General features: G+C 42.1%; 1 protein-coding gene across 1 annotated transcript in view; it reads right to left on the minus strand.

Moving 5' to 3' along the window:
* Positions 1 to 18,629, minus strand: part of N4BP2 (NEDD4 binding protein 2) — a 1,502,684-nt gene that overhangs the window by 1,058,887 nt on the left and 425,168 nt on the right. The window lies entirely within an intron of this gene.

Below are 18,629 nucleotides of genomic sequence, written 5' to 3' on the forward strand. Positions count from 1 at the left end.
ACAGTTTTGTACCTACCATAAATGTAGATGTCCGAGAGGAATGCATCTGCAGTCCTAATGTTGTGGCAAATGCAAAAAGGTCCTGAGCCGTTTCCTAGAATCTGAATAATCCTGGCCCTGCCATTGAAATTGTTCCCTCATAGCATGCAAGGTTTCCCCAAAAGAAAATTCCTCAGGAGGAGAGGCAGAAGGAATGGAGTCTTCTGCGTCAGAATCCTCATAGGGAGAATAAGGGCCTTCTGGAGGGTTTGAGTTGTCTGAGTCATCAGAAGAATAATCTGTAGAAACTGGTTCAGGGGGCTCTGCTCTAGGCCTCTTCTCTGGAGGGGGATGAGAGGCCCTGTCAGGGTGAGGTTGGGATCCCCTGATCAAAGAAATGAGATCCTCTGCCAGGCTAAGCATTTGGGAACTAGAGCTAGGCCTGTGGGAGGGGGGTTTAGAAGGCAAGGCCTTAGAAGATTTAGCTGCTTTAGCCCAAGAGAAAGCCTTGATAGACATGGATGCAGGGGGCCTAGTAGCTCCACGTTCAGGAGTAGATATGACTAAAGGAATAGTATCTGATAAATCCTGGGTGCCTGCTGCAGCAGGAGAAATTTCAGTAGCAGATTCAGCCATGCTGAGTGAGGCCTCGGCTACAGGAGGAACGCTTTCGGCCGAAGGAAGAACCGAGGACTCTGTTTCGGCCGAAACAGAGACACTCGCGGTTGGCTTAACCGCGGTTTCGGCCGAAACCGCGGGCCGCGAGTGTCGGTCCTTTTCCTTACGCTTTTTAGCTAATTGTGAAGTCGGAGTCTCCGACGGCATTATGTAAGCAAAAGCGGGACCAAAAAACTCATTTGTTAGGACTGCAGATGCATCCTTGAAGGACACCTTATTTGACCTCCAAGAGACTGGTTCCATAGTGTCTGGTGACTCCCATGCCTTTCAACTAACCAACTCCAATAGCTCATTGAAAGGCGGAGATACCCAAGAGGCTGAAGGCTGAGATCCAAAAGCCTTTAGGTACACCAACTCCTCATCAGAAGGGTTAATGGTTTTCCAGCCGCCTCTCTGTTTCAGGATCTCTAGGATATCTGCAAAGGAGATATCTTCAGAGGACGACCGTGGGGACCCTTCTGACTCCTCGAGGTCAGTGTCAGAGGTGATGGACTCATCAGGGGAGTCTATATGCTCCCTCTTGCATGTTCTCGGGGAGCCTCCTCAAAAGGGTATTCTGGGGAGATCTCAGATCAGAAGTGTGGGGTTCGTCCAATGGGGCTCCCTGAGGCTCTGAATCTCTGCTGTCCTGTGGATAGGGTCGTGCTGAGACAGAAGCCAGCGCCTTGGGGGGAAGAATACCATTATTCTTGTGTAGAGCTGTAGGTGGGGACAGCACACCCCTCATTAGCTCGAAGGCAGATCCCCCCCGGCTCCAAGAACAAGAGAAGGAATCCCCGGCACCACAGAGATCAGCTCCAAGGTTGATGTAGGAGCCAAGCTCAGTCAAGCTGAAAATCCAAGAGGTAAACTCAGAACCGAACAAACTCGGGTCTAAATGTCCCCCCAGAGCTGACCAGAGAACTTTGGCTCCTAGACACCCTGGACGGCACAGAGAGTGTTGGAGCAGGTTCCAAAATCTCCTGAAGGGGTCTCGGAACTGAAGAATCTACAGCAAGCGATACCTGGCATTCCGGTTCAGAAGTTCCAGCTTGGCTCGGAGAAGGAATAGTCGTGGATGTAATAATCTTGGAAGGCCCCGAAACCGGTGGGGTCGGAGCTGAAAACAATTTAGCCAGCAGTGATGACTTCAAAAGTCTGCGCACCACCCTGTCCATGTCATGATATGATAAGCTCCTAGAGAATCCAGAGGAGAGGGTTGGTGAGCGATATCTCTCCAATATGGGAGATACCAAGGTAGTGAAGACCAGTAATAGTTCAATGGATTGGCTCCAAAAAACAGTCTCTTTCAGCTCCAAAGGCCGTGGGGCCTAAGGACTGGATTTGTCCAAATCTATGCTCTCTCTTGGTTCCAAGGGCTGTGAAGCCAAGGAGGTCGATGCATCAGAAGTCTTAGCCAATTTTTGAGGAGGTTCCAAATGAGCAGAAGAAGCAGGAGATGGTCATTTTGTAGTCTTGTCACTTTTAGAGGAAGAGGACCTACTTGAAGAAGTATTCTGCAGAGCTTCATCAAAGGAAGGTTTCAGGAGTCCTTTGAGAATAGTACAGTTGTGTACACTTACTATAAATGTAGATGTTTGAGTGTAACTGTCAGCCCGAATACCAGAGACTTAGTATTTCTATGTCGGTTGCTGTCACTCCAGGACTGATGTTAGGTTGTCAGGGGTATAAAAACAGGCAGCCAACGCCATTACATCTGTTTTTCTTGCCCCAAATGTCAGGAGCCCCCAAAATAGGTTATGGTGGGGGAAACACCACCAGTAAAAAGTAAATACCAATACCCCTGCAGGGGTGAGTAATAGACATAGAGAGGAAAGAGAGAGAGAGACAAAGGAGCTGGAGGGAGGGAAACCAGGACTGCAACAGTGAATACACTCGAACATCTACAATTATGGTAAGTGTACACAACTGTACTATGTTCTTCGTGTTTCGCTGTTGCAGTCATCACACTTGGGTAGATTCCCAAAGCTGAAGAAGGGTGGAGGCAGTCAAGAAGAGTTGAGACTTGCAGGACTGATGTTGCAAAACCCGCCCTGGATTTGGAAAAGATAGGCAGGTGGTAATGCTTGGTGAAGGTGTGTACAGAACTCCAGGTAGCAGCTTCCAGGATGTCCCCCGAGGAATGCTGTGGAGGTAGAAGTTGCCCTATTGGAATGTGTTCTGACCCCCTGAGGGGTTGGTTTCCCATGGTGCTTGTAGCAGAAATGGATGCAGTGTGCTATCCACTTGGAAATTGTTTGCTTTGAAATGGCCTTGCCCTCTTGCCCCTGGTGCAAAGCTGACTAGTAACTGTTCAGATTTCCTGAAGGGCTTAGTCCTATCAAGGTAGAATCTGAGCTGTCTGTGCACGTCCAAGGAGTGCAGGATCCTTTCCCCTTTATTTTGAGGATTAGGGAAGAAGGTTGGCAAATGGATAGATTAGTTTGGAGCCACACTGGACACCACTTTAGGCAAAAAGGAATGGTTAGTCCTGAGGGAAACCCTGTCAGCATGAAAAATAATGAAGGGTTCCACAGCCATAAGTGCTTGTAGCTCAGACTTTCTTCTAGATGAAGTGATGGCCAGAAGCAAGGCTGTTTTCCAAGAGAGGAATTTTAACACTGCTGACACTGCAGGCTCAAAGGGAGGTAGTGTGAGCTTTTCCAGTACAAAGTTAAGGTCCCAAGCAGGGGTGGGTGCTCTCCTTGGAGACCTTAAGTTGTTTGCCCCTCTCAGGGACTATCTAATAAGAGGGTGAGAGAAGAGAGGTGGCTCAGTGTTGTAATGAGCCAAAATGGCAGAGGCATGGATCTTAATGGAGGAGAAGGATAGGCCTATGTGGAGTAGATCTGCTAAGTAATCCAGGATTAGAGGCAGGGAGGGCAGAGTTGTGTCCTCTCCTTTAGACTGAATCCAGGAGCAGTACCTTTTCCACTTATCAGCATAGGATTTCCTTGTACTGGGTCTTCTAGCTTCAAGAATGGCATCCAACACCTGCTTGCTTAGGCTGGTTGCTGGGGGAGAATTCAAGGAATGAGAGAGGCTGCAAGATTTAGGGTTTGCAGTTGCGGATGCAAGATCTGTCCCCCTGCTGAGAGAGCAGGGGTGGGTTCTGGTGTAGGTGCACCGGTGACAGGCTAAGCTGGAGAGGGTACCAGTGCTGGCGTGGCCAGTCCGGGGCAATCAGAATTGTTCTTGGTCTGTTCTGTCTTATCTTCAGCAATACTCTCAAGAGAAGGGGTAGGGGGGAAAGGCATAGATACAGAGATTTACCCACTGGAAGAATAGGGCATCCACTTTCTAGGCCCTGCTGTGAGGTGTCCTGGTGCAGAATTTGCTGAGCTGGTGATTGCAGGAAGAGGCAAAGAGATCCGCTTGTGGGGTCCTCCATTTCTGAATCAGGAGTTTGAAGATGCTGGGCTCTAATTGCCACTTTTGTGGGTCTATGAGATTTCTGCTTAAGTCGTCTGCCAGTGAGTTTTTTTGCTTGGCAGGAATTGAACTTGCAAATGGACCTGCATGTCCAAGGCTGTGTTCCACACGGCCATGGCTAGCCTGCACAGTGGGTAAGAGTGGGTTCCACCCTGCTTGTTGATGTACTGCATAACTGTGGTGTTGTCCATTTTTATTAGCAGGTGTCCTGGTGAGAGTAGGGATCTGAAAGCTGTCAGAGTGTGGTGCATAGCTAGCATCTCTTTTTGGTTGATGTGCAGATTAATTTGACTTTGGGTCCAGTGGCCCTGAATAGACTTGCCGTCCATGTGTGCCCCCCAAGCATAGTCTGATGCATCTGTGGTTAGGGTCTGGGTGGCGTGGGATTGAGTAAAGGGCAGTCCCTTGTTGTGGCTGCATGCTGCTGCCCACCAAAGAAACTCTGTCCTTAGACAAGGTATGATAGGAATGATGGTTTCCAGGTCCTGAGAATGTTGGCACCAAAGAATTTTTAAGTACCATTGAAGTTTCCTCATATGCAGTCTGGCATATGGAATTAGTAGAATGCATGAGGCCATGAACCCTAGGGCCTGTACAATTTCCCTTGCGGATAGCTGGGTTCTGGTGGCCATTTGAGTAAAATAATCTGTCAGATAGGCTTGTTTTTCTGGAGTGAGGAATGCCATCTGGGTGCTGTGTCCAAACTTGCTCCCAGGAATACAATCTTTTGACTGGGGACTAGTTATGATTTATTTTCGTTGATGGTATACCCCAGGGAGGTTAGAAGGTTTTTTTACAAATGTCAGGTGCTGCAACAGCATTTCCTGACTGTCTGCCTGAATCAGGCAGTCATCCAAGTAAGGGTAAATTTGAATATTTCTCTGTCTGCAATAAGCAATGGCTGGAGCCAGGCATTTTTGTGAATACTCTGGGAGCAGTGATAATCCAAAGGGAAGTGCAGAGAACTGATAATCCATAGATCCTGCCCTGAAGCGGAGATATTTCCTGCATGAATCCCTTATAGGGATGTGTAAATAGGCTTCTTTTAAGTCCAGGGTGACTAACCAGGCATCCTTGGCTAGCATAGGTAGAAGCTGCTGCAGGGTGAGCATTTTGAATTTTGGTACCACCAGGAAGGTGTTGAGAACTGAAAGATCTAGGATTGGGCACCAAGTGCCCTCTTTTCTGGATACCAGGAAGAGTCTGGAATACAATCCTTGATCTGTCTGTTTCACAGGAACAGGTTGAATGGTCCTTATAGAGGGCAGGGATTGAACTTGTTTTTTTGCCTCTGCCCACTGGTTTGGAGGAAGGTCTGGGAACCCTTTTGGGGATGGCAGTGAGTGGAAGTAAAATTTGTACCCCTGGGATACAATGTTGAGGGCCCATCGGTCTTTGGTGATGGAAATCCATTTTTTTGCATGAAGTGCTAGTTTTCCTCCTAGGGGCACAAACAGTTGGGAAGAGGTGGGGTGTGTAGCTGAGAAGTCATTGGGAATTCATTCTGTAAGGGGGTGGCGTAGCATTGCTTAGATCTCTGCATATACTGAGACTGTAGTCTGGGTGGTCTGTTACCCCTGGGTCTAGTTTGAGATGGCCTTAAGGGGGCTGGAAAGGACCAATGTTTCGAGGGGCAATGCCTACTGAATCTATGAGGCTGTACTTGCAAGAATTCTTTAACTGTCTGCATAGATTTAGCTTTTTCTTCCATCTTTTTTAGAACCACTTCTGCTTTGGTGCCAAACAGATTGTCCTTGTTCAATGGAGCGTCTAATTACTTTGATTTGACATGGTCTGGCAAGGTCTGCTCCTTAAGCCAAGCATGCCTTCTCAGAACAGAACCAGTGACTGCTGCCCTGCAAGATGCTTCTAGGGTGTCAAAGCCACACTGCAATGTATGCTTGCTGACTTGGCTTGCAGAATACATAAGCTCTTGCAATTCTTTCTTTTCTGCACAGACTGTAAAGGTAGCTATTTTTTGCTTAATAAGTTCCATAATATGTTGCTGGTACTTCAGCATGTGAAACCGACAATTCAAAGCCCTAATAGCAAGAGTTGCAGAGGTATATACTTTCTTACCCCATCTGTCCAAAGCCCTGGAATCCCTGTCCGAAGGGGTGGGATTCTTAGCTGTATTAGTTTTGATACCTTTAGGCCCCTGGGAAATGATCTCTGGAGCAGCAGTAGGATTTTTGAAAAGGAATTTGTCTGAATCATGTAATCTATAGTACCGGTCTGGTTTCCTAGGAGCAGGGGGCAAAGTATCAGGAGTAAGACTGGATTCCACAAAGACATCAACAACTTCCAGGACTGGGGGTATTGTTAAATGCCTATGTTGTGGCAAATCTAGAAATTCTCTGAGTCTCTTTTTGGACTGAGGATAGTCTTGGCATTCTGAATGGAAATGCTCTCTTAAAGGATGTAAGGTTTCACCAAAAGAAATGTCCTCTGGAGGAGAGGCATAAAGAATGGATTCCTCTGCATCTGAATCCTCATAAGCAGATAAGGGCATGTCTTCATAATCAGATACCTCAGAGTCGTCGGACTCTAGGTCTGTTGAAGCTGCAGGGGACTGATCTCTTTTTCTCTTAGCAGGGGAAGGCTGGCTTCCCCTAATCAGCATAATAAGGTATTCTACCATTTTAAGCATTTCATGTTGTGGCAAGGAAGCAGGTGCATGCACTTTGGTCGTCAGTTTTCTAGGCATAGCGAGTACTCTTGGCCTTAGAAACACGGTAGTTTTAGACAGAAATGAAGACACGAAAGAAATCGTCGGTTTGTGTCGAACAATGGTAGTGCGAAGAACTTCCTCAGAAGCCGGTGCTTGCTCAGCGGCTCCGGACCCATCCAAGGTAGAGACATCCGCAGGTTCCATAGTCAAAGAAGAATCTTGCGGCATACCAGACTCCAAAAGGGGTCTCGGTAGAGGCCTGCGAATCAACGGAACCGGCATCAGGGGCTGTGAAAGCACCTCACGGAGTACTGGCAACTAGCTTAACAGAAGCATCGGCGGCAGCTTTGGACCTGTGCAGTCTGTCTCTGTCTTTATCCTTACGTTTTTTCAGAATATCGGTAGTCAGATGGCTTACCAAAGCCATTTTGGAATATGGAGATAGAGAACGAAAGTATTTAGAGACAATAAGGGCCCGATGACGAATGGTTCGGGCGTTGAACAAGGCACAAAACCGACAGCGAGGTACATCGTGGTCTGGGCCTAAAAAGGTGATGCAGTAAGAATAAGAATCTCGGTGTGGTATTTGGTTTCCACAGGCAAGACAATTGTTAACTTTTTCTGACATCGGTTAGAGCAAGAAAGAAGATCCCCAACGGGGTACTTAGCTTTAGAAGACTTCAGGATGATTCAATTCGTAAATGAAAAACTCAGGTAGCAGTGACTGGCATTTGTGCAAACTGCTTCTGCTTTGGGCTCCTCGGCAAGAAAGACTGATGTAATGGCGTCGGCTGCCTGTTTTTATACCGCCGCCGACCCAACATCAGTCCTGGAGCGACAGCAACTGATGCAAAAATTCTAAGTCTCTGGTATTTGGGCCGACTGAGGGCTACCTGCAGTCAGATAACCCAAGTGTGCTGACTGCAACAGTGAAACATAAAGAACATCAGCTTGTTCTTTCTTTCCTGTAAGACATGGGAGCTGAAAGCATGACAGAATGTCCAAGTCTCTTGGAGGTGAATGGCCCCCAAACAATAAACACAAACATTATGCCCATCAGTGATAGACATCTTTTGATAAAATTCCTTCACTTTTTAAAACCCGAAGGCTTAGGTTTCTTCTCTCAACTTTCCCTTGACGTTTTAAGAAGGAAACAGCACTAGTATATCAACAAAAAGTAAACCCTAAATCACACCTCTATAAGAAAAACTAACACACACAATATTTAAATTTTTAGATACACACTATAACAACACAGCACATCTATTAAGAAAGAAAAGGGAACAAAGGGTACTAGGCCCTTCAACTTAAATGGGCCTTTTAGAGCTACAACAAGAGAGACACAGGAAAGGTACTTAGCTCTCTAACTAAAAAGAGCTAATATACGCATTAAGGGAAGTACACACTAACTTATTCTACAGTAACCACTAACTACATCACTACAAAAACTGACAGGAAAGAATAGAAAAGGCCTTGCGACCAATGACGGCCAACAAGCAACCACACAGTAGCAAGAATAAATTGCACTCACAACTACAGCACACAGTTAAACTACAGAACAACTACCTAAACAACTAGCCAATATTAATCCTAAATACATGGAAAAAATATAAATCTTTAAAGAACTTAGCCATGGCCAAGGAGAGAGCATCCGAACTCGTAAAGCAGCAAATGAGGTGTGGGGAATTACACCACTGCATGATGGGATACCTATTCTGCCATGAGCCAAGTTAGGGACTTCGAGCTAGTGTATTCGGCCAAGTCGGAGCTGAGGATTAGCTCCAAACCCATCCAGTAAGAATGAAGGCAAGATGGGACAACATAACATCTGTAAACTCCTTTGCTGAAAATGTCTTGGTTCCAATTCACTTCAAGATCATCTACCCTCCTTCTGCATCCATACACCCAACTCATCCTGGTTAACACTACACAAAAGGATGCCTTATCTTGAAAAGCATCCGCCTCCTGGTGCACCTTACATACTGCCTCATCTTGAAAAGCATCCACCTCCTGGCATACCTTACGTCTGTCTCTAACCTCCTCTGTCAATAATGCTCTTTCTCTCTCCATGAAATATCTACTAGCATAATCCCCCCAACTACTAACGGGGAGCAGGTCCAGGTGGCACTTTCTAAGGTCAAAAATAAAGCCTGAATGATCCCTGATAATACCCTCCTACTTAGCTTGAATCATGAACTGTCAGGAACACTTGAGTCACTTTTAAACTACAGCCTCAAAACAGGGTTTTACCACGAGACTAAAGGACTGCAACAGTTCTCTCACTTTACAAGGGTGAATCATCAACTGACCCCGGAAACCACAGACTTATCAGTCTGACTAGTCTCATATGCAAAGCCATGGAACAAATCATCATGGAAATGACCAACAAAAATATAGGTAGCCTTCAGACACTAGAAAACCCAGCCCAGCTTTGTCAAGGGAAGGCCATGCCTACTAATCCTGGTGGACTTCTTTGAGAATGTCACCAAGGCAATGTTTGAGGCCACAGTTATCTAATGGATAAAGGCACTGGCCTTTTAAGCCAGGGATTGTAGGCCCAAAATACCACTTGGGGTGATATAATCTTGAACAGCTGGAAATGTCCACAAAGGTTTCTTACCAGAAGAATCCAGGGTATAAACCCATTGTCCTATACAGATCACCTTAAAGTACAATCTCTACACTGCCTCCTATAGGTTACCGAGTGGCACTCTATGGCTCCCATTCAAAATCATCTGATCCAACTCTGATGGACCTTTTGCACATTAGCAAAGCGAACAGTATCAGAACTAATGCATCCACAGGTTTAAATTTTGCTTGGGACATAAATGACGCATGTTGGCGAGACAGATATGTGTTTTCAGAGGCAGTAGTGTAGCTAGGGTAGGGTGGAAGGGGCAAATGCCCCAGGTGCAAAGTGATAGAGGATGCAAGCCAATCTGTCATCATCATCCCAATTGCTCCAAGTACAACACCAGTATTGCATTTTCAGTCAAACCTGAGGGCTGCAGTGCTCTGTGTGTGGTTTAACTGTAGCAGGCAGTTTGCTACAGTTTCAATGCAATCTTTGTTGTTTTTTTAACTAAAAACTGAGTGCTGTAGCCTTCTATGCAAGATATAACCTGTAGCAACTGCTTGGTATATTTGTAACAACAAGTTTGCTACAGTTTAAAAGATGACTTTTTTTTTTTTTTTTTTTTTTTAGTAAAACCTGAGCACCCTAGTGCTTCATGCAGGGTTATAAACTTTACCATCTGTTTGCTACACTTTAAAAGAGAATTTCATTATTATTGCTATTATTATCTTTTTAATGTAAGGAAGAATGGTTGGGGGCAGGGCACAGAAACAGGACCTGAATGGCTGGGCAGGAGGGAGAGGGGGGTGTCCTGTCTCTGGCCATCTGGTTGGTTTGCTAGTAAAAGGAATGGACTTTTTTTTTTTTTGCTCTTCGTTTTTAGCTTGGGTTGGAGGTGGTGCAGATTGGGTGCTGTCTTCAAGACTGTAGGAAGCATCCTGCAAGTTTTGCAGAATTCTTTTTTTTTTTTTTTTTTTAATTGCTCTTCACTGGTTTGTGGGACCAGCACATGGCTCTGGTTGAGCTTGCTATGCTTCTGCTCAGAGGACTCCCATGCTCTAAACATGTCATTGCACAGTAAAACAGCTGACAATTTCAAAAGATTTATGACCACAATAACTGCAGAAAAACATCTGCAAGGTTACATCTTTTTGTGAGAGTTTTTCCTGGCCAAAAATCTTAAAATGTAGTGGGCAAGTTATGTATAAGCCAGAGTGACAAATTTCTAAAGGAAGTATCATAACATTTCAGAAACACCCATTATGGTTGCATTGAGCAAACCGAAAAAAACCATGGAATGCCACTGAGGGGGAAGTAACAGCTAACTCATTATTTATAACATACTGCTACATATTATACAAGGCAATGCAAGTGCTTGCTTTTTGGCTGCTAATAGCATTAAAATTAATAACACTGTAATTGTGCTTTAGCACTTCTAAATCTAAATTCCAACTCAGTAGCATTATCTTCTTGGTTAATATAATATGCCCTCACAAAAATTACTCCAGGGTATTTTACAGAGTCCTTAATCCCAGTTATTGGCACACATTCCCAGTCTGTGTTCATAATTCCTGCTCTCCTTTCTATCATGTCTTCAGCAACTATTCTGCAATTGAGGGATGATCATCTAAAGTCTACATGGAGTACAAAAGTACCTATGGAAACATTTACATAAAAATTTCCTAAACCTTCTGAACTTTGCAGTGTACACTGAGGTCATAACAAATATCATCCCATTTTTTCTTCTGTAATTTGGCTTTCTTATCTTCCTTCACAATCTTTTCTAATCTCCCCTGACTAATTCCTATAGCAATCACACAGGATTTTACATTCCTTACTAACTATCCTTTACTTGATGACACTGTCTGCTCTGATTTCACTAAAATCCTTAACAGAGCTGATATTTCATTCAATACACCACACCCCCTTTATTTTGTCTATATTCTACCAACAATTCCAAACAATGAAGGTAATCTCTGATGTGCAGGTCAAAAACCTGCTTGGCATAATTTCATATATCACTTTTCACTTCCAACTTATTTTCTCTCAGTAGTATGGTCTCTTAGTTAATTCCATCCAGTTACTTCCTGTCATATCTTGCCTGTTTTCTCTAGTCTAACTTGTACGCATCACTATTCTGTACTCTACGTTGTATGTATCATTACTGGAAATATCTCCTTTTGCCTCTCCCTCAATGGTTTAGTCTGCCAGTTTATAACTATAATATTTCATATCATTACTGACATGTTCTTCAAGGGCTAGCTTCCAAATCCCCTCATCTTTCTACATCCCATGTACTTCCGCCTAGTTCTGCCATCATCCTTTTCCAATTTGATCTACAGTCCTCTGCTTTTATTATACATGTCAGTCTCAAATGTGTAGACAAAGTATCCCTTCAGATCAATTGATCTTAATCCACACTGTACTATAGGACTCTGTATTCCACTATATGTTTGCTTCCCCCTCCTTTCTCAAATGAATGCATTCAATATTCCTCCACTCTGAGCAAATTTTGTACATTCAAACTTAAAGAAAACTTTACTTCAGAATCACTTCCTCTAACCAAAGGTACCAAGCAAGGTTGCCCCTTATCTCCAATCATGTTTGCTCTTGCTATTGAAATTTTTGCTATTTTAATCTGAAATAATGCAATGATTATGGTCTTGATGCATATAGACAATATTCTTTCAAAATTATGCTATTTGCAAATGACATTTTACTAATGTTATCGAACTCAAGAGTAACTCTTTCAGAATTAAAATCTTCAATAAATTTGTTTGAATCTGCCTGGGGTCTTAGATGTAACCAATCAAAATCTAAATATATAATTTTAAATAAAAAGAACAAAATACAAATTGGTAAAAATCACATTATTGGAAAACAGATTTGCTTGATTATCTGTGGATACTTTTACTTAGTACTATAAATGAGACTGTAACAGCTAATTATAATAATATTATAAAGATAATAAAAAAATATTACCGACAAATGGAACAAACTTTTCATTTCCTTTGAAGACAGACTTCAATTAATTAGAATGATTCTTCTACTCAAAGTATTATATACAGCTCAAATCCTATTTTTCCAGAAAAAAACAATATTAATGATATAAACAAACGTATTAAAACTGCTATGGTTTCTTAACAAAAACAGAACCGATTTTCTTCATCATATCAGACCTTGGGACCAAGGAGAGATACATTTTCCAGATACTGAAACCTATATCAAAGGCTGAACATTTGAAGTCATCTGAATTGGGTGGATCCAAATTATGTATCTCACTAGAAATCTTTACATTTAACTATTTTACAAAATGATAATCCTTCACCAACTTTGCCTTGGAAGATCAGTCTAACAAATTCTGGTACTTTCTTTGTTGTGTTACACAATATAATATTTTTATACCCACTAAATTTAATTTTATAAACTCTATACTTAATAATTTCAAAATATTTATTCTTACTAATGTTAACACTAACATTTGCTTTGAAGCCATAATTCCATTTAGAATTACAATTTTTTATAAAATTCATAAGAACATATTTAGCTCTTGGGAAGCTAAAATTTTCAGATTTTGGCAACAATCTAGCAAAGAACTTAGAGTTGAAGAAATTCATCAACTTATAAAAAAAGATTTTGATTCTGATTGGCTATCGCTTCAAAGTATATTTCCTCATTCCCAAGATTTCTGTAGAATTCTTAGTACCTCATTTTTTAAAGAAATCCCTAATTTGATTAACTACTTATATGAAATTATCTATAATAATTTCCAAATTGGAAATCTAACTTACAAATTATATAAAATCTTAATAAAATACAAGACAAAACCACAAGATAAATACTAGAACCATATTACTATAGGTCATATTTCTTGTTTATCTTATGACAACAAATCTCAAATTTTATCTTTAATCAAACTTGCATCTTGGTCACAAAAAATATGCCCGACTTGTGTATGAGTCTAAAAGGACTAAACATATTTTAACTGTTTATATCTTACTATCGATATCCATATAACAAACCTTTAATTTTCTCAGCTTTTGTATTATCTTTTTAGTCTCTTCCCACATATCCTTAGCTGTCACACTGAAATAAATTTAATCCATACTGCTAAAAACTTCATTTTATGTCCCCATAAATATGGATATTGATAAACCAATTCATGTGTAGGTACATAATTTATCACTATTGCCTTGGTTTCAGATTCATTATTTTGTATAAACTGAGGGACAGCCCCAAGCCCAGCTGCAAAAGGAGGAGGGTGGTCACCCCACCGCAATGACCAGAACTGGGAAACCAGGCAAGAAACCTCATAAAAATTCAAACACACTCATTCGCTTGTGCTAACGCATCCGGGGCAGTAGATGCACCTACACTGGACCCAAGGTGCTGGTAAAAAGTGGGCTACTAGCCGAAGGAAATTCATTACACCAAAACTGGAAACCTGTATCGCCACGTGTTACGTTCTAACTAGTCACCACGTTGGCCAAAAGGAAATCATTGTCAAGGAACTCATTAAATGCAAAATGCAGATTGCTTCAGTATTGGAGTTATGATTCACTGGCTTGAGAACATTAATCATTGTACAACCTATAGCTGATGAAACAATGACACTGTACTACTCTGATGGCAAGAAGTGAGAAGCTGGTGTTGGGTTTATGTTGGATAGCTGGGCAGCAAGAAGCATAATACCTTTCCAGCCAATATCAGACCTGGTAATGCTCACCACTGATTGCACCATCAAGACCTACATTCTGTCCATCTACGCACCAACCGAGATATGTCCAGACCCAGCCAAGGATGACTTCTACAGCCAGGTCCAACACATACTGGATTCAATATCACAGACCAAGATGACCATCTTGGTGGGAGGCATCAACACCCAGATCAGCACAGACAGGTCTGGTTGGGAAGGAACAATGGGTAGATTTAGCCATGGGAACATGAATGTTAATGGTCTGCTCCTTCTGTCCTTTGCTGAATCAAACTATAACACTGCATCCCCACAAACACCAGCTCACATAGTAAAACCCATCCGGCAAGGACTCGGCCACATTACACTACTTCCTGATCAACTCTCCCTTCCAATCACTGAAGGATATCCATGCTATGCGAGGACCTGACTGTAGCTCCCATCATTACCTCTTCCATCCATGGTGCAGCTTCACTTACAGCATGCAAAGCGTAAGCCACGTCCACCAGACAGGTTGGATTGGAAGTAACTAATGGCCACCGCCTGCAAACAAGAATTCCATATCGCACTGTCAAACTGATTCTCAGCATTGGACCAAATGGAGGATGTGGATGAGGCAGAAAAGCAGATATCAAACTCCTTCATTGATTGCACCAAATCGCTATGCCCACCAATCTGTTGCCAAATGCAGCCATGGCTAGCTGAGGAGTGCCTGGATCTCATAGCCCAGTGGAAGCAGACAAAGCTGGTCTACTATGAACAATACTGGCAGCTCAATTGAGAAGTTCACCAGAGGCTGAATGCAGAAAGGGAAGTGTATTGGAGCCAGGTGGCAGCTGACCTTGAGGAGGCGGCATCCAGACACGAGTACTGCACCTTGTACAGCACCCTCAAACAACTGAGTGGGAAGACCAAATCTAGCAGCAACACCAAAAAATTGGATAGGACATTCATGTGCTCACCTTGTGAATACCTGAAACACTGGAGGGAATTCTTTCAAGAACTTTACAACCATTACCCACCTTATGGACCAGTGGTTGATCTGCCGCATATCGATCTCCCCGAGGCCCCACTGACTGATGTAAAGCCAACACTGGAAGAGTTGGAATCTGCTATCAGAACACTGAGAAAAGTCAAGGCACCTTGAGTAGATCATGTCAGTGTGGAAGTAGTCAAGGCTGGGGGCAATATCCTGCTCCACTGACTCCATGCACTGATCAAGCTGCTATGGGTTATGGAACAGATACCATCCACATGGAAGGAGGCCATCATCGTACCCATCAACAAGAAGGGAGAGAACAAGGAATGCAAGAACTACCATGGCATCAGCCTGCTCTCCATCATCAGCAAAGTCATTATGAAGATCACACAATCCAGGCTACAGAAACACCACGAGCAAACCAACAGGGAAGAACAGATCAAACCGAGGATGCTGCGATCAAATCTTCACCATCTGTCAGCTAATGGAGGAAAGAATCCTGTGTGTTCAATGTATAGTTACCGTCTTTATCCATTTCAGTCCGCATATCACTGTATCCACTGGTTTGCCCTACGGAAGACAATGGAGACCAAGCACGTGCCAAAGAAAATCATCAGACTGTTTCAAATGTCATACAATGGTTCATCCTGCTAGGTGCACATTTGGAATGAACTCTCTGAAGAGTTCACCATCCAGACTGGCGTCCATCAAGGGGACACCGTCTCTTCACTGCTGTTCAACACAGTGGTGGATGCCATTATGAGGGGAGTATTTAAGTGCAGGAGCATGCAAAAGTTTCCACTGCTTTGCTCATAAAGTCCCAGCTTACTCTGTTGAATGCTTTCTCTGCATCAAGACCCACCAACAACAGTTGTATTTTCTTACATTCTGCTTCCCTCTGTAACATGAGTGTTCTGTTAATGTTGTCAAATGTTTGCCATCCCTCCACAAAACCACATTGATCATTATCTATCAATTTTGGCATCACTTTTGCCATTCGTTTAACCATTATAGATATAAACCCTTTACTCATGATTTAGTATTGAAATTGGCCTGTATGAAACTGGATCTGATGGATCTTTACCCTCTTGAGGATTACAGCTACCACCACTTTCTTCCATGATGTTGGTACTTCTCCTCCTCTTAAAATACTCTTAAATAAAACCTTCCAGATCTTTATCAGTTTTAACCCTCCTAGCTTTCAAACTTCCAGAGAAATACAATCCAATCCTGGTGATTTTCCTGTAGAATCGTTATACATCACCATTTTTATCTCATCTCTTCCTATCCTGTTAGTAACTGAACCTTCTCTACCTCTAACCTTGGTTTAATTCTTCCATAAACATTTCCATTTCTGTCTTTCCTTAATTTCCACATTTTTCTGCTTTATACAGACTTTCACAGAATTTCTGAAATATTTTCTAATACTTCTACAGGCTCCCTTGTTATAGGCTCCCTAAGCTTGGTGACACAGCCCTTTCTACTTTCTGTTGCCTGAGTTGTTGTGCTAAAAGTTTTTGTGCTCCAGAGTTATCAAAATGCAGTTCCTTAACAGCAATCTTTCAAAACTCATACATATTATCAAGGTAATCCCTTATTTTCTGTTTAGCATTCTGCAGTTGCTCCTCTTCCTCTTCTTCTGTGAGATTTCTTCTGTTTTGCAAGACTTTAATATTTGTCAGTCCTGCTCAATAGTTCTTGTTACTTCTTAACCATCTCCCTTTTATTTCCACCCAATTTTTAAACTCCACTTTAATTTTATCCCACTCCCTAGCTACAGTTTCAGAAGAAATTACTATCTTCTCTAATATCTCCTGAGTAAGTTCCACTATCCATTCCTTAAATTCCTCTTTTCAACAGATAGGTAGGAAAGTTCCAGTGTCTCATTTTCATTTCATTACCGTGTTTATACTTCGGTTATTATCGGTGCATGATCTGAAATAGTTATTGGGTGCATATCAAGACCTTCAATTAAATGCACATGTTCCTGTGAAATGTAAACTCTGTCTAGCCTTGCCCAGTTTTTATACCTTGGAGAATACTATGTAAATTCACTCAGAACTCCTAGTACTGAATTCACATCTTCCATGCCAAATATTTTCATAAATATCTTAAAAAATCTGCCCTCCTTTGTTATATACCTTCCTTTCTTGGCCCCCAGCCACATCTTCACTGTTGCAAATTACATTCCAGTCCCCACCTGTAAAGTAATATTCCTTGCTGAAAAAAAGAAGTTATGCATTCACCATAACATTCCATTTGAGTAGTTGTTCTTAATTTGTCTTCAACCTGTGGGTTACAGATCCATATCGGATCTGACTCGGCTGCATATCCAGCATCTGATCTGAGCTCAAAGCTCCTCCCCTTACCCATAATGCCCCTGTCTCCGTCCTCCCTTCAGATAGAGTTTACTGCCCAATCAATTACTTACACCCGACCCAAAAGGACCTTGTCAGTACCAGAGAAAACATTTTTGAACATTGTATCTGAAGAAGCATGCAAGACGCATGCGAAAGCGGTCATTCATTCTAGTTTTATCGATTGGAATAAAAGAATTTATATATTTTTTGAAGAATCCAGTGTTCTCGTGGTGTGTCCTGATAGTTTTGTTGTGCAATTTTTGAACAAATGAATGACCAAAGGCACACCGAAGGTATCCACCTTCTAGACTTACATAGTTTAGACAAGGCTGGGGGAAGGAAAGGGGGGGGTGATGGTTGAAGAAAAATGAAGAACAACTACTCGGAACGTTTTGATGAGTACATAACCTCTTTATCTGAAGTAGTTGTCTTCATCTGATCTTCAACCTGTGGGACAGAGTCCCCAGCTACTAAACTGGATACGTCATCTGAATTGCCTAGAAATAGTAAGGCCTTGTTAAGTCTAATTCTGGCAGATGCCAAAATGCAATTACTAGAAAATGGAAATCAAAGTCCAAACTAACTGTATTTGATGCACTGAAAATTTTAACAGAGATATAAAAAACTGGAATCAATCTTTAGAAAACAGTAAATGCAAATTACATATAAAAAATGGACATTGTGGGAATAATACATGCAGAATGATGTTTTGGAGTTGGAATGAGGTTTAAGGGAAGGAAGAATTTGAGCAACTTATGTAATGTTGGATTGATGACAGTTGTACAAAGAATATATGTGATGTATAATGTTTGTAAAAAGGAACATGTTAACATGGTTTAGATCTATGTTTGCCTGTCTCATACGTAACAATTCAACAAAGGTATTAAAAGAAATATACTGCAACAGTGACCTAATGAAGAAAACATTGTAACTTTTCAAGCTTATGACATTTTGTATTATGCAGTTAACCCTGGTGAGAAAAAATGTAAAATGTGTCTGTTTGTTCTGAAATGTATCTGAAGACACATGCATTACAGAAGCTGTGAAATCACAATAAAAAGTGGCATTATAGCCAAAACACAGGATGTATTCACCTGACTCTTTTTACATATATGCTGACCCACTGGAATGCGCTTCTTCTGAGGGGTTGTAACACCTCTGACTGTGAAGAAGTCACACAAAAACAATGGCCACATTTCTTTTAGAAGTGTACACTGCCCCTAACAAGCCATATTAAGGAAATTTAACAATGATCATGTAACTGCTACTTAACTTTCATAAGT

The sequence above is a fragment of the Protopterus annectens genome, chromosome 2.part1 (assembly GCF_019279795.1).
Source record: "Protopterus annectens isolate FY-2018-M chromosome 2.part1, PAN1.0, whole genome shotgun sequence".
Classification (NCBI taxonomy): Eukaryota; Metazoa; Chordata; order Ceratodontiformes; family Protopteridae; genus Protopterus; species Protopterus annectens.